Below are 14,571 nucleotides of genomic sequence, written 5' to 3'. Positions count from 1 at the left end.
AAAATGTTTTTGTTATCATTTTAAAAATAAATTTTACTAATTTAGTTTCTTGAAGTAATAGCACATTCACATAGTTCAAGCATCAAAAGTATAAAAGATGTTTAGCGATGTCCCCTTTCCAGCCCGGTCTTCTATCTGCCAAGTTCCTTTCTCCCCAAAACAAGTAACCAACATTATTAGTTTCTCCTTTACTTCAAAGGACTTACCTACTCATATAGATTATTTTCTCTTCTTTTTTTTTTTTTAAACTTCAATAGTGCACGGTTTTGGCATTCTCTTACCACCCCTCCTTTAAAAATAAATCTTGGAAATTGTATTAGTCAGCTCAGGCTCCCATAACAAAATCCTTACACTGAGTGGCTTAAATAACAGAAATTTATTTTCTCACATTTCTGGATAGTGGAAATCCTACATCAGGGCGCCAGGACGATCAGGTTCTGGGAAGGGCTCTTTTCCTGACTTGCAGACAGCCGTCTTCTCATTGCATCCTCACGTGGCGGAGAGAGGCAGCAAGCTCTCCAGTGTCTCTTCTTATAAGGGTAATAATCTCACTGTGAGGGCCCCACCTGCATGATCTCAGATAACCCTAATTACCTCCCAAAGACCCTGCTTCCCAATCACACGGCAGCGAGGGTGGGGGTTAGGGTTTCAACATATGGACTCTGGGGAGACACAAACAATTCAGTCCACACAGAGATCAGTCCACGTAACACGCAAGGAGCTTCCCTCTTCTTTTTCACAGCTGCTCAGTGCACTGCTGTTACATCCCATGTCTTTAAGGGTGAAACTGGGAAGACTGAAGTTGACTTTAATCATTCTTTGTTAATAGAATCAGCAGAAATAAAGTTAGAGATTGGAAGGTGATGTTCCTGACGAGGGTCCGCATAAGCTGGAATTATACTCTGATGATTGCTAGAAAAGCATCAAAACTCAAGCAGTATGTTTAAAGTGCATTCATTAGCTCATCATTAGAGCCTCAAAACCTCAGCTTTCTAAATCAAATACATTCGAAATGTTGTCCTATATGAAGATACTGACTTATCTGAAGATGCAGATTATGTTGGTAAGACACATGGCTGTGAGATGTATTTCTGTCACGTCACTGCTGACAAACAATAGTCAGCTTACACCCGTTACTAATTAGACGTGTTATGCAGGCCATTCTCAACGCATCAGTGTCCACTGGGGTTATGAGAAGGGTGCTTGTGTAGAAGATTTAGTGATCTCTGTGGTTAAAGTTCAAAGGGTTATTCACCTCAGAAACAGAAAAAGATGAGGAAGAAAGGAAGAAGTAGAGCCACAAAATACTTCTGGACAACCTCACTGAAAGCAGAATAATAGACTGTGTGCTGCTCCAGCAGCTGGAACCGTACTGCCTGAAGGAGGAGAAGGCAGAGACGAGAGACAGAGTGAAGGCAGGTGAATAGGAAAATGTGTCCTTAAAATATGGCTTAAATTGGAGTCAGGTCTAGGGGAGGGAGGGGAATCAAGATGGAACCAAGGCCTCAAGCCTAAGTGACTGGTAGAGATGTTGGCTGAGATAGGGCAGAAGATATTTCAGATGGGATTAGAGTTGATTTGAGCACACATTGTGTCTGGGTGCTACTGATTAATATATGTAGGTTAAAGTTTTCAGCAGGCATTTAACAAAGAAGTTGAAGTGAAGAGAGAGATCTGGGAATTCTTTCAAGAAGTATTTATGAGAATGAGAAAGAGGGGGGCAGGAGGAGACAGAGCAAGGACAGAATGATGGGGACCATCATTTAATGATCATCATTTAAGATGATCATTAAAATACGAGTGGTCAGAGAGAGAGAAGGTGAACCAAAGTAGTGAGTGAGGTTATAGAAACCAAAAGAGGAAGGCATGGTCGACTGCGTCACAAGCTAGAAGAAAGACAAGCAATGATATGGACCCCAGGTCATTGAGTTAGGAGAATGAGGTCAGATTTTAAGATAATAAGTAATGAGTTGAGTAGCAAGAAAGCAAAATCAAGAAATATTTATACTGACTTCTTTTTTTTAGAAGATTGTGGAGTGAAGGAGAAAGATCAGAAAGCAATGATATTCCATCATGGCTATATTCCACTTTAGAGCAACCGTGTGCTTCTTCATATATTACCCCTTTTGATGGTATCTCAAGGAGATAGTATTGTAGGCAGGTAAGTGAGGAGACATGCGTCAGAGAGCAATAACTGGAGCTACAAATAGAAGATGAAGTAATGGATGGAGTTAGTTTTCTAAGGAGGTGAAAGAGAGAAGAATTTGGTGCTGGAAAAGGTTAGGGATATCTCTGGTTTTGAGACAGAAAGAAGAAAAAGTGAGTCAGTGAAAAGACAAGGGCATTTGGAGGTAAAAATAGTTTAGAAAGATTCATGATTCAAGATCTGAAAGTAATCAAGGTAACCTTGAATTGAGAGCCCAACTGATAGGAGAAATGTGAAACGAGTGCAGAAGTGATGATGCTGGCATAAAAAGTCAAAACACTGACTCTTTACTCGTCACAAGCTCTCCAGATCTCTAATACAATACAACAGTCCTCCCGCTAATATAATAGTGAGTGGACACTGAAGCACTGGGGCCAAAAGCAAACAGCTCAATGTCTGCAATAACCCTGGCAAAGACTTCAGGAGACGTTCATCCACTATTGAATTCAATTTATGTCTGTTTTGAGGTCCCATCCTCAGCCCACTCTACAGGAAGCAAAAACATTAAGCAAAGTGTTAGAATAATGCATTCCCACAGGACAAAGCACCCTGAAGGTTTTCAAACAACAGTGATGTTCATCTGTGGTGCAGCCCTCAGTCACCCTCTTTAGAGGGTCTACTTTTTCTAAGATAGTACCCAAGTGTTTGTAACTTTCTCTATTAAAATGTCTGCATACTAAGAAATAAATTTAAGTTGGTACTCTATGAGCTAACACACTGGGAGACAAAAGTATAATAGTTTTCATTTCTTGGCTGAAAAGTCCACATGACATGTCCTATCAGACTTTGTGGAATCTTAGCCAGCTATCCTGAGGTTCTAGCTTCTTGGCTTTTTAAACCAACTTTAACAAAAACACATTAATTATTCTATTACCGCTCATAGAAGATAAAGGTTACTATCTTTGTGTGCCCAATGCATCTCTTTCCATGGGAAAAAATTCTAATGAAAAGCATGGATGCGTGCTCTCAGTTGGACCAATCGTATTACCCCGTCTTCCTGGCTGTGATAGGTTTGGGGGAGAATATGTGACCTAAGTTGGTCCAATGCAACTCATGCTTGGGATTGTTTTCAGGCTGGAGTCAGAGAGGAAGAAATCTTCATCTTTGCTGGTTGAAGAGCTGTTTGGATGAGATGAAGAGACCAAGGTTGCTCAGAGCCACGTTCCCCATGGCGTGGAGAAAGCCGTCTGCAAAGAGCACCAGACACACTAGTTAGAAATAGTGTGAGCCCCGAAAATGTTCCTGCCACAGGTCCTGCACACCTCCGGGACCAGCTCCCTACATCCCGTGTTGGGTTATACCAGCCAACGAGTTCTCCTTTTCGCATGGGCAAGTTAGGGTTCAGTCATTTGCAAACCAAAGTGGCCCAACTAGGGCACAGAATACCTTACACTCACAAGGTGTGCAAATATATGTTGATTATCTGGTTGCTTTGATGTAGTGCTTTTTCTGTACCTTTTTTTGTGACCTACAATTTCACTCTCAATAAAGCTTAATCAAATGTAAGGTGGCAATTTTCCAGTAATAAATGAGTGCCCTAGCCCCTCAGCGTTGGCCAACATTTAATATGTCTGTGTTCAATTTCTTAACTTGTAAAATATGGCAAATAATAACAGCAGCTACTTGTTTAGCATCTACTACATTCCAGGTACTGGCCTAAGGCTGAATATATACTGTTCTATTTCCTACAGCAATTTTGTAACATGTGCATAATGATTCCCATTTTATAGATGAGAAAGCTGAGATGCAATGAGTTTAAACAAACTGACCAAGGTCACATAGCTTGAGTGACAGAATTCGGATTCATACCCAGGTTTGTCTGAGCCTGTACTCTTTCCAATGTCCTGTGATGCCCTTCTTATTCAAAAAGCTTATGTGTATGATAAAATAATGCAGGTAAAATTGACTTAAAAATAGAAAATAGTAAAAAGAAATCAACTGACAACAAAAAATGTGAAAGTAAGACCAAATATTAGCAAGGAAGATTTAGATTAAAGAGAACATTCTGACTACCCCAATTACAGCATTTAGAAAGAGTAATTGGAAAAATGAGTGCTGAATCTCATACAAATGAGAAATTTTATGAAGACAGAAAGTGCAGCCAAGATTCTGTTCCATGTCTGAAGCCTCAGTAAAACTCACAAGGACATATGTAAGCAAGTTTTGCTAGGGAGAACCAAACCTCATTTTTCATTTTCCCCCTTGAACCATAAGAACTTAGAACCTGGCATTTCCTTTGTGGTCTTGTTTATGAAATGTACTTATAAGATATGAACATTTTGACTTACATATCTGGATGCTAATATCAGTAGTGTTTGAAAGGAGTAAACATATAGTCAGGCTGTCCATGTACCATTCAAATATATGCAAACCCTATTTTTGCATAAGTTTAACTAAAAGAAGGAAAGACCAGGTCTATGTATTGAATGACATTTTGTAATAAAACTCTCATGTCTTCAGACTACAATCACTATTTCAAACAAATTCAAGGAAACCATATTATGAACTATCTGCTTTATGCCCATTTTATTCATTAGACTGTGAGTGCTTTGGGCATAGAAATTGTGTCTTACTCATCTTTTTATCTCTAGAATCTAGCACAGGTGAAATATGGCATAGGTTATGTTATCATTTGCATGGGTCCTGGGAACTTTAACTTTCATGGACCTCTTCCTCCATAAAAAATATTAAAAATTACATTTTATTATCATGTCGCTATAAAGATGAATATACTAGTATTACATAATTTAATAACATTTTCTTTGTCCTAAAATTTTATTTTTTTCTATTGATTTGGAAAGAAATTAAAATATTTGCCCAGGTCCCTAGAAGTATTGTGGGCTCCAGGTGCTACGCCTACCTTGCCTGTGGACAAGTCAGTCCTGACATGTGCTAAATACAGTTTTGTTGAATGAGTTAAATGATCTTAAATTAACATATATCTGATGGAACTGATTCTTAGAGCTTCTATTCTGGAGTAACTTTCAGCTTAAAATAGTTTTCCAAAGCAACTAATTAATGAAATCACCACCAAGTGCTAATATTCATTTAATCTGAAGCCAACTACTGAAATGTACCACTGTAAAAAAAAATTAAAACCCAAGAGCAGTGTGGAAGAAGCCTGTCAAAGTGGCAAAATAAATATTTTAAAATAATATCAGAGGTTGCTGTAATTTTGAACAAATAACAGCTCATCTCTTAAATAGTGAAAATTAAATATTTTCTTTGTTTAAATTCTGACATTCCAAGAGAGTTAGTTCAAAAGTTTGATACTCAAAAAAATGTGGATTTATACTTGGAGCCACATAGTTATTGACTATAATTCAGTTAAACATGTGCCCAGAATGCTGGCCCTGCTGCCTCTCACAACATTGCTTTTGGAACTCAGCACTTCTCCACTGTTGTTTCCACAGACATTTTTTTTTAATAGAAAATTGATTGATGAAATCTTAGGCAGGAATAAATGCTAATGCATATAATAAATTAAAATGCTGTCATTTTATAAGAAAGGTTTATTGGCTAACTGTGCTATTTCTTCTAGTAATTCAAAGTCTAGTGTTTAATTTACAGAACGAAATGTGGAAATCAATTATTCAGGCAGAGTATGGTAAAACTGATTTTCACAATTATGTTTTGGGAGGCAACCAGAATGACTTACCCACTGACTTAAAATGTAGTCATACCTGAGCGGTTTATTCCCCACTTCAAAACTGTATTGAACGATGTTCAAACTATGAGAAAGCATTTATGCACTGCCCAGAGAGCATTGTGTGCAAATTAATATCTGGAGAATAATTCAGATTCACCCTTCCAAAAAGGGTATCATACATATAGAGTCATGCTAGTATTTATGGGATGGACATTTACCGGAACAGCTCTTAAAGGCTACATAATAAAAGTGCATTAAAGCTGCCTAAATTAATTAACCATTGATACTGAAATGGATTCAGCTAATGAATTCTGCCTCCCCAGAAAGTGCCCTCTTTTAACAATACAAAAAAAAAAAGCAAAAAACATCTTTTTCCTTCTCTTTTCCATAACATCTAGCCACCCCTGGGCCAGCAGGAAAGAGAGGTCATCTAGTGAACAGACATTCTTGCTTCTCGCCTCCAAGGGCAAATGGGCTGCCTCAACAGCTGTCACATCCTGCTGCCCTGCGTAACAGGAAACCAGCCTAGAGTCTCATACTTACCTCCTGAATTGCATTACCTAACTGGCAGTCTTGCCAGACGCTTTAAATGCCTGTTGTATGTGAAGGCGGTGAAGGCTTCGAGGGGCTGGTGAACAGGGAGGGCATCTGGGTTTGGGAGGGGGCACTGCCCGGCTCAGCTCTCTGCCATCTGGAGATGAAACAGGCACAGAGGAGGAGAAGGAGGACACACAAGGTCACGCGGTCCACCTCATGCCAGCAGGCAGCATCACACCCCCGTGCACGGTTGAACCAATAAGGGGTCTTGTAATGAGGCTGCGAGTTTTGCAAAGGCACATAGTGGGAGCTTCAGAGATCTAGGTTGTGGACTCAATCACAGTTATTCAGTTTGCCTTTCAGTCGGACAAGCCTCTTGTTTTCCCACGTTCCCCATACGATGTCCGGCTCTGCCCATCTTATTGCTCGTGAGCAGTTCCAGCAGAGGGCAGGCAGGGGAAGGGAGAGCAGTCATGTATCACAGCAGACGATCTAGAGTGCTCTGAACGTTAAGGCAAATTTTCTGGATTACTAAGAGCAACCAAAGTTTTTCTGTCCAAATTTTTTTTTCTACCTGTCTGTATAAAGTGTCACCAGTTCTCAGGGGCTTCTCTCTCAAGGAATTCACTGTCTGGTTTAGGAAGGCAAATTGAAGAAGTAGTGAGGAAGCCATGCTCTAAGGCCATCCCAAGCTATCCTCAGTAAAGTCATGGGTGTCAAGAGAAGGAGGAGAGGTCTTTGGGTGCTGAAGTGGGGGACAGCATTTCTAAATTCAAAGTGTGAATGGACGTAAACCATCAGTGCCACGCAGTGAGAGTTAATGCTTGGGCAAAAGTAATTGTTGAAAATTCTCTGACCAGGCCTGGGTGATGGCCTCACAGAGAGGGTGTTTAGGCATCCTGCTAGAATTCGGTTTATGTCAGACAGGTCTCATCAGATCTTAGCACCAGGACTTTGTGGTGATCAGCCAGAGCGAAGGGACTGGGCAGATTCAGGATTGGTTGGCATTCCAGAAGGAAAAAGATTCAGTATCTTTCCATATCATTCATTTTAACGTCTGTGTGACAGTGTCATGGGCAACTCACCACGAGGAGATCTTCATCAGATAAACAGGGCTGCAAAATTCGTAGCCAAGGAATGCGGGCTGGAGAGACACTCCCAGCCACAGCTGCTACCTCAACACCAGGACTGGCTGGGAACCAAGGAGACATGCTGAAACCAGGAGCCTCGGCGACGAGTGGCAATGTTACAGCCGCTTAATCCTGAAATGAAAAGTAATTGCTTCTGGCTTCAAGAATAAAGGAAAAACAAGATCAGCCTTGGCCGAATCACACTTTTTTTCCCCCCAAAAGCAACTATGGTATAGACCAAGTTCTAAAACCTGCTTGGTATTTGAAAATGTGAGGAAATGGATGTTTTCTGTCAATATAATTTAAATCCATCCAAGAGTACTGATATCTAAGAACCCTTGAATGCAAATGCATTTTTGATTAACATGATTAAGTCAAATGTGTTTACTTTTAGCTATAAGGGATGACATCTAAAATTTAACTTACTTGAATATAATTTTAGAAAGTTGATCTTCAAAATATATGTTGCTTTTTTAGGTGGCATTTCGTACTGAAAGCCTCAGCAGAAGTTGCCAGACCTGCTTTTCTATACAGATGAAACTGCAAATGGAGAAAATACGGAAGGAGGGGAAGGGTGTGGGATTTCAACACTTCTAGAATATTCTTGTGATGCAATTGTCTTCTCTATAAAAAAGAATTCATAAACACTCATAAAGAAACAGCTGTGAGTTTAAATTATTGTCAGAAGAATCTGAAAATAACTTTAACCCACAACCGAGTGAGTAATATCTATGTTTTTATTTGTTTACCTCTCAGGGGGCTACAGAATGGCAAATGTCAGAAGATGGTTTTTAGACAGACTCTCCATTTCCCTGAGAGCCAGGGAGCAATGCCAGAGTAAAAACAGCAAGAATGAGAGCAAAGAAATCTTGTCTTTTGTGTTCTAATTTTAAAATATATGTATTAATTGAAAATATTTGTGGCCGACGCACAATGAGGTGGAGAGAAGTAACTAAAATACATCTTATCTCCTAGAGCCATATAAAATTGCCTACACAAACAGCAATTTCACATGATTTCACCTAATACCATAAGCCTTCACAGGAGTCTTACCAACTAGTAATAACCAATAAGGGATTCAACCTGGTTTGCCCTCCTGCCATCATTCGGTACAAACACTAATATTATAAAACTAATATGACACACTCACAGCTTGTGTTTCTGCTTCATTAATTCAAAACAGAAGAAAATAATTCTTATACCAGAAGATTTTTGGATACCACCAGTTTTGGGGATGTCACCTACCAGAACAGCACTGTGACACTTACAACGGTGACTGCTTTCCCGTGAGCTGAGGGCTGGGGGACAGCTGGAAGGCCAGCCACCAGCCCAATAACCCGATGCACTGTAATCACAAACCTGAGGGCTTATTTTAGTCAAAGGTGTCATACAACCCATGAGGTAAAGGAACAGCCATGAACACCACCAAGAATGCAAAGAATGTCCACAGCTGATGAATCGTGCTCTCTACTGGGATATGACACACAGCCAGTGACCCTGACAGCCACAGTATTTCCAAAGAAAAAGGACTAGGTACTAGTAACACTTTGAAGTTTTTTTTTTAAAGCAGTTCTTTTTACACCAATACTCTACCATTCTGTGCCAAGAAGGGATACTGTGTGCTCACATGGTCTCAATTTTCTTTTCTACACTAAGCATGATTCAGATGTTAGCAAGGTTTCCATTCCTATTATAGAGAAGGCTTAGATAAGCTTTCTATTCTTACAAAATATGAGAGTATCCCAAGGAAATACAGATTTAAAGTATAATATAAGCATATATTTTAATGGAGATACACAGTGATTGCAAACATTTAGATGATGAGGAAGTGTATAATATGTTGTTGAACGCAGTTTTAGTCCAAATACGTCAGTTGCAAATTTAAGGCAATCTCAGTTTCATATGTTAAAAAAAATTAAGATTACAAAAATGTAATCTCTTATGGTCAATATTATTAAAAGAAAATCACACAAGAAGATGACATATTTTCTTCGAATCCCCTTATTCCCATACCAGATGACCTTGAGAGAAAGAAAGATATTTCTTTGCCCAGAGATTTAAAGACAAGACTCATTCTTTAGTACCTGCATTTTGTTTTCTGGAGCTGGAATCCGAATAGCTGACAATTCAAATACAATTATCAGCATGGACCTGGGTGAACTAACCCCCAAGAGCCCTACAACTTGCTTTTTAGAAAGAAATGTATCTTTTCAAATTATACTTCATAAAAAGTGAAGTTTCATAAGATTTTAAAACATGGACTTAAAGAGGTTTTGTTTCTCCCATTCCCTTGCCATATTTGCCTTCTTCTCTGAGCATCAGCTCTCCTTTTTTTGGTGTAAATTTTGAGGAGATTCTGAGGCGTGGCCATTGGGATGGCACTGTGACTTCACTGAAGGATTGCTTCACCCAGCCCAGCAGGTGGAACCTGTAAAGAACTTCACAAACTACATTTGGAAAATACAGCAACAGAGAGTAAATTTAGGAAGTTTTCTAGGATTGCTCCAATGTCAATTTTATCTAATTTATTTAAAAGACAACTATTTAAAGCAAAAGCAGTAACAACTTGTGGGGTTTTAACATGTGTAGAAGTATGATGTATGACAGTAATGGGGCAAAGGACAAATAGGGGAACAGGAAGTATACATTTGTAAGTTTTTGTACTACATATATAGTGATACAACATAAAATCGTAGTAGACTCTGCTAAATTAAGGGTGCGTGTTAAAACCCCTAGATCAGTCACTAAAACTAAGAGGTATGGCTTTTCAGGCAACAGAGAAGATAAAATGAAATACTTTAAAATCCTCAACAAGTCCAAAAGAAGGAAGGAAAGGAGAAACAAAGGAACAACAACAACAAAAAGACAGTGCAAAAAAAAAAAAAAAAAGTAGGAGAAAACAATAAGACGGTGGATATAAACTTAACATCACTAATTACATTAAATGTAATTGGACTAAAGACCCCAATTAAAAGGCAGAGGTTATAAAACTGAATAAAAAGACAAGAACCAATTCTATTCAGTTTATAAGAGAGATGTATTAAATATAAAGTATAAGTATAAAGACATAATAGGTTAGACGTAAAAGAGAAAACAGGTATATTTCTATTCTATTCCATTACTGTATGTCTCTCCTTTTACCAATACCACAGTGACTTTATTATTGTAATTTAATTTAACAAGATCCCAAGTGATTCATATGGATCTTAAATTTGAGACCTAATGGATAGATAGCCTTTCTGTGGTGTTTGGCAGTGATAAAAAGGAAACATTTATTGAATACTTGCCACTTATCTAAGATCATAAAAATAAACTAGGCCCCAGATTTCCTGACTCTCAGGTAACTGCAATGTCCACCAAGAACTCAGCTCTATAATTGAGTCATACCCATTCAATAATAAACAAGGAAAATAGTAATTTCTATTTACTCACGTATTTACCATTTCTAGCATTCTTCATTTTTTCATCTTGAATCACTTCCTTTAGCCTGAAGAACTTCCTTCAGTATTTATGTCTATTGCTGAAAAATTCCCTCAGCTTTTGCTTATTTGACAATTTTTTTTTCTTCCTTCCTTCCTTTCTGCCTTTCTTCCTTTCTTTTTCACTCTAATTTTACCCTTCTATTTTGAAGGACCTTTTTACTAGGTTTTTAATTCCAGGTTAATTCAACACTTCAAAGATTTTTAAGGATGCATTGTCTTCTAGCTTATTGAGAAGTCAGCATTATTGTTTCCCTAGGTCATGTGCAGAATGAATCTTTTTCCTCTGCCTGCAGTTAAGATTTTTCTTTTGATTCTTGGTTTTCAGAAATGTGACTATAATGTACCTAACAGTGGTTTTCTTTAACTTTATTCTGCTTGGAATTCATTGAGCTTCTTAGATTCATGAGTTAATGTTTTTCATCAAATTTGGATTTTTTTCAGCCATTTTTCTTCAAATATTTTTTCTCTGCCCTAACTAGTTACTCTCTTCTCCTTCTGGGACTCCAGTTTCACTGATGTTAAACCACCTCAAACTACCCCAAAAGTCAGTGAGGCTCTGTTCTTTTTTTTTTTTCCCAGCCTCTTTTCTCTATGTGTTTCTGTTTGAATAATTTATATTGCCCTGTCTTCAAGTTTACTAATTTTTTTCTTCTGTAGAATATAATTTGCTGTTAAGCCTATCTAGTGATTTATTTTTTTCATTTAAGATATTTCATTTCCAGTTCCAGGTGGTTTTCTTTTACAGTTTACATTTCTCTCCTGAGACTTTCCCTCTGTTTGCTTGAGTCCATATTTACTTTTAAATCTTTAAACACTTTTATAAGATCAGTTTATAAAATTTTTTATAAGGACAATTTTTTTAAAGCCCTTGTTTGCTAATTCCAACATCTCTGTCATCTCTGAGCATGTTTAATCCTCAAAAATGATATTGAAAGATAAATAAAGCCAAATGTCAACAAAACTAATAGCTCTAGCTGAGATCACACATGCTCATCTGCTGGAATTCCAGGTTCCTGAATCCCTTCCTGTCACCTGGGAGAGTGTGAGGGATTAAATGCTCTCCTCACTGCCACTTGCTTGTCACTGCAGTCGTTGCCTCCTTCCCAAGTCCCTCACGGCTTGCACTTCACGGGGGCCTGCTTCCCCAGGCCCTAGTTTCCTGCCACATTGCTCTGGTGGTGTTAGAGCAGGCAGATAGCTAGATATGAGCAGAGACAGGGGGACACAGGCCAAATGATAGAAAACCACACATCTTGTGAACAACGGGGGTCCTTGGACAGACCAAGAAAAACAGGATCCTCTGGAGAGATTAAAAAAAAAAAAAACTTTCTGGGTTGACACGTGTCCTGGAGGCAGAAGGGTGGGACAAGACAGGAATCCCCACCATCCAAATGTAACCTTTTGATCATTATGGCCTTCGTCCAAATGTAACCTTTTGCTTATGATACCCTCATCTGAATGTAACCTTTTGTTCATTACGACTTCATCCGACTTCCTGATCCAGACTAAATAAGGACCCAAAACCCCTCCTCCCCACCTGGGAAGGTGAAGCTGGGGTGAAGATCGGGGAAGACGACCCCAAACCCCTTCCTGCCAATGAATATTCTGCCCATTCATTTTTACACCCATATAACTGGTTTGCCAAGGACACTCGGGGCAGCTACACACTTGGGTCTGCCTGCTCTTTCCTTGAAAGGGTACCAATTACACCTTAATAAATTCTTGCTTTGCTTTCTTGACTCCGTGCCTTATTTCTGAATTCTTTCTGAACCTTCTCACCAAAAACAGTGGCACCACCATTGCTACCATCAGCACCACTGCCATCCTTTCTGCAGTGCTGCAGCCACTGACCCAGGGCTGCTCCAGGCTGGGCAGCTTCTCACCGCAGCTCTGGCAGGCATTAAAGAGCCTTCTCTTGCTGCTTCCCCTCTGGGTGCTCCAAATGATGGCCCTGCCTCCTGCTGCTTCCTACTGCCTCTGTCTGGAGAGCTGCAGGGAAACCCTGGAGGAGATGTGCTGTCAGAACTCTCAGTGCCTCTCGCCTGCCCTTGTCCCCTGGGGTCAGGTCTGCTTCTACTCCAGCCAGATTTTCTTACTGTCCACAGCTACTGGTCAGAAGATTGATTTCCCCCTGGTGGTGGCTTTTGTTGGACAAGGACTCGGTAGATTGCCAAGTATTTGCTAACAACTTTTTATGAGCATAGAGTCCTATTAGTGGTCAAGAAATGAGTGAAAAGAACTAAACAAACACACAAATTAATTATTTAAAAACCAAACATCTTGTTTGATAAGAGTCCTCTGCTTTAAAAGAACATATTGAAATCTGCTAGATTCTATAAATTTTTTTAGTCTGTCTGTAAAGTTCATTCATCAGTTTGACAAATATATACTAAGCACATGCAGTGTGCCAGGTTCTGTCCCCAGTGCTAGGAATACAAGACAGGCAAGATGCCTGCTCTCACAGAGTTTCCAATAAATAAGCTAACACCAGTTATTGATAAGTCCAATATCCAACAGTGGGTAAGTGATCAGAAGAAAATAAAGCAGGATAATGGGACAGAAACTAATGGTAGGAAAACTTTGGACAGGGAGCAGAAGAAAGGTCTTTGAGAAGGAGACATCTGGGATGATGCTTTGAAGACCCAGGGGAAGAAAAATCCAGGCAGGAGGAACAGTGAAGTTACAGGAACGAAATAATCCAGGAAGTGAATAACAGGATATGAGATCAGACAGACCAGCCCAGATCAGGAAGGACTTAAGAAAACTGTGGTAAGGAGTTTAGATTTTATTCTATAGACAGTGGGAAATATTGGAAGATTTCAAGAGGGAATGACAAAGGGGGAGGGTTTAGTTCAGTGGCAGAATGCGTGTTTAGCATGCACAAGGTCCTGGGTTCAATCCCCAGTACCTCCATTAAGATAAATAAATAGACCAAATTGCCTCCCCCCAAAATTAGTTTTTAAAAAAGGGAATGACATTCTGTGATTATATTTGTAAAAGATCATGTTGGCTGCTGTGTAGAGACTGGATTGCAAAACTCCAAGACCCATTAGGAGCTAATTGTAACCTAAATAAGAAATGATGGTTCTAAAACTCTGTGAAGTAAATGTATGTTCTATTAGATAATGCCCTCTGCTGATAGCCAACTATACAGGGTACTGGATCAACTGTGTAACAAAGTACATGCCTGGGTCACCTGTCTTGAAGATCTTTTTATAATTTAATAGAGGTGACAGGTAAAATAAAAGAGATACCTCGTTGAGGCAATAAAAAATTGGCAGAGGTCAGCAGGCCCTCAACAATGTTGCTGGGGTAAAATCTTCCGGGACACCATGCCTTGAATCACCAGTGTTACAGAAGAACAAAAAACATCACCCAGATCTTGAATCATAGTGACATAACCAGGAAAACTGCAAGCAAATATAAACATAATCTTCAACTTAGAATATTCCAGGCACTGTACTAATGCTCTACATGAATCATTTAATTCTCCAGAACAACCCTGTGACAGTGATTATTATCCCCATTTCCTAGATAAAAACCCATGCCTGTGGACATGGTAACGTG

At 39.2% G+C, this 14,571-nt stretch overlaps 1 long non-coding RNA gene across 2 annotated transcripts; it reads right to left on the bottom strand.

The window, feature by feature from the left end:
• Positions 1 to 357: 357 nt before the first annotated feature.
• LOC141573298 (uncharacterized) lies at positions 358 to 14,409 on the bottom strand. Of its 2 annotated transcripts, none has more exons than XR_012511139.1 (4): positions 14,259 to 14,409; positions 7,478 to 7,654; positions 6,399 to 6,546; positions 358 to 3,393 (listed from the first exon to the last, which is right to left on the bottom strand). It is a non-coding gene; the product is annotated as an uncharacterized LOC141573298 (long non-coding RNA). The 2 variants fall into 2 exon arrangements; XR_012511138.1 differs by lacking the exon at positions 14,259 to 14,409 and adding an exon at positions 7,949 to 8,142.
• Between the last annotated feature and the right edge of the window lie 162 nt (positions 14,410 to 14,571).

This window comes from Camelus bactrianus, chromosome 13, assembly GCF_048773025.1.
Source record: "Camelus bactrianus isolate YW-2024 breed Bactrian camel chromosome 13, ASM4877302v1, whole genome shotgun sequence".
In the NCBI taxonomy this organism is placed as follows: Eukaryota; Metazoa; Chordata; class Mammalia; order Artiodactyla; family Camelidae; genus Camelus; species Camelus bactrianus.
The sequence above is the reverse complement of the archived record's forward strand: the minus strand, read 5'-3'. Positions and strand labels throughout refer to the sequence as shown.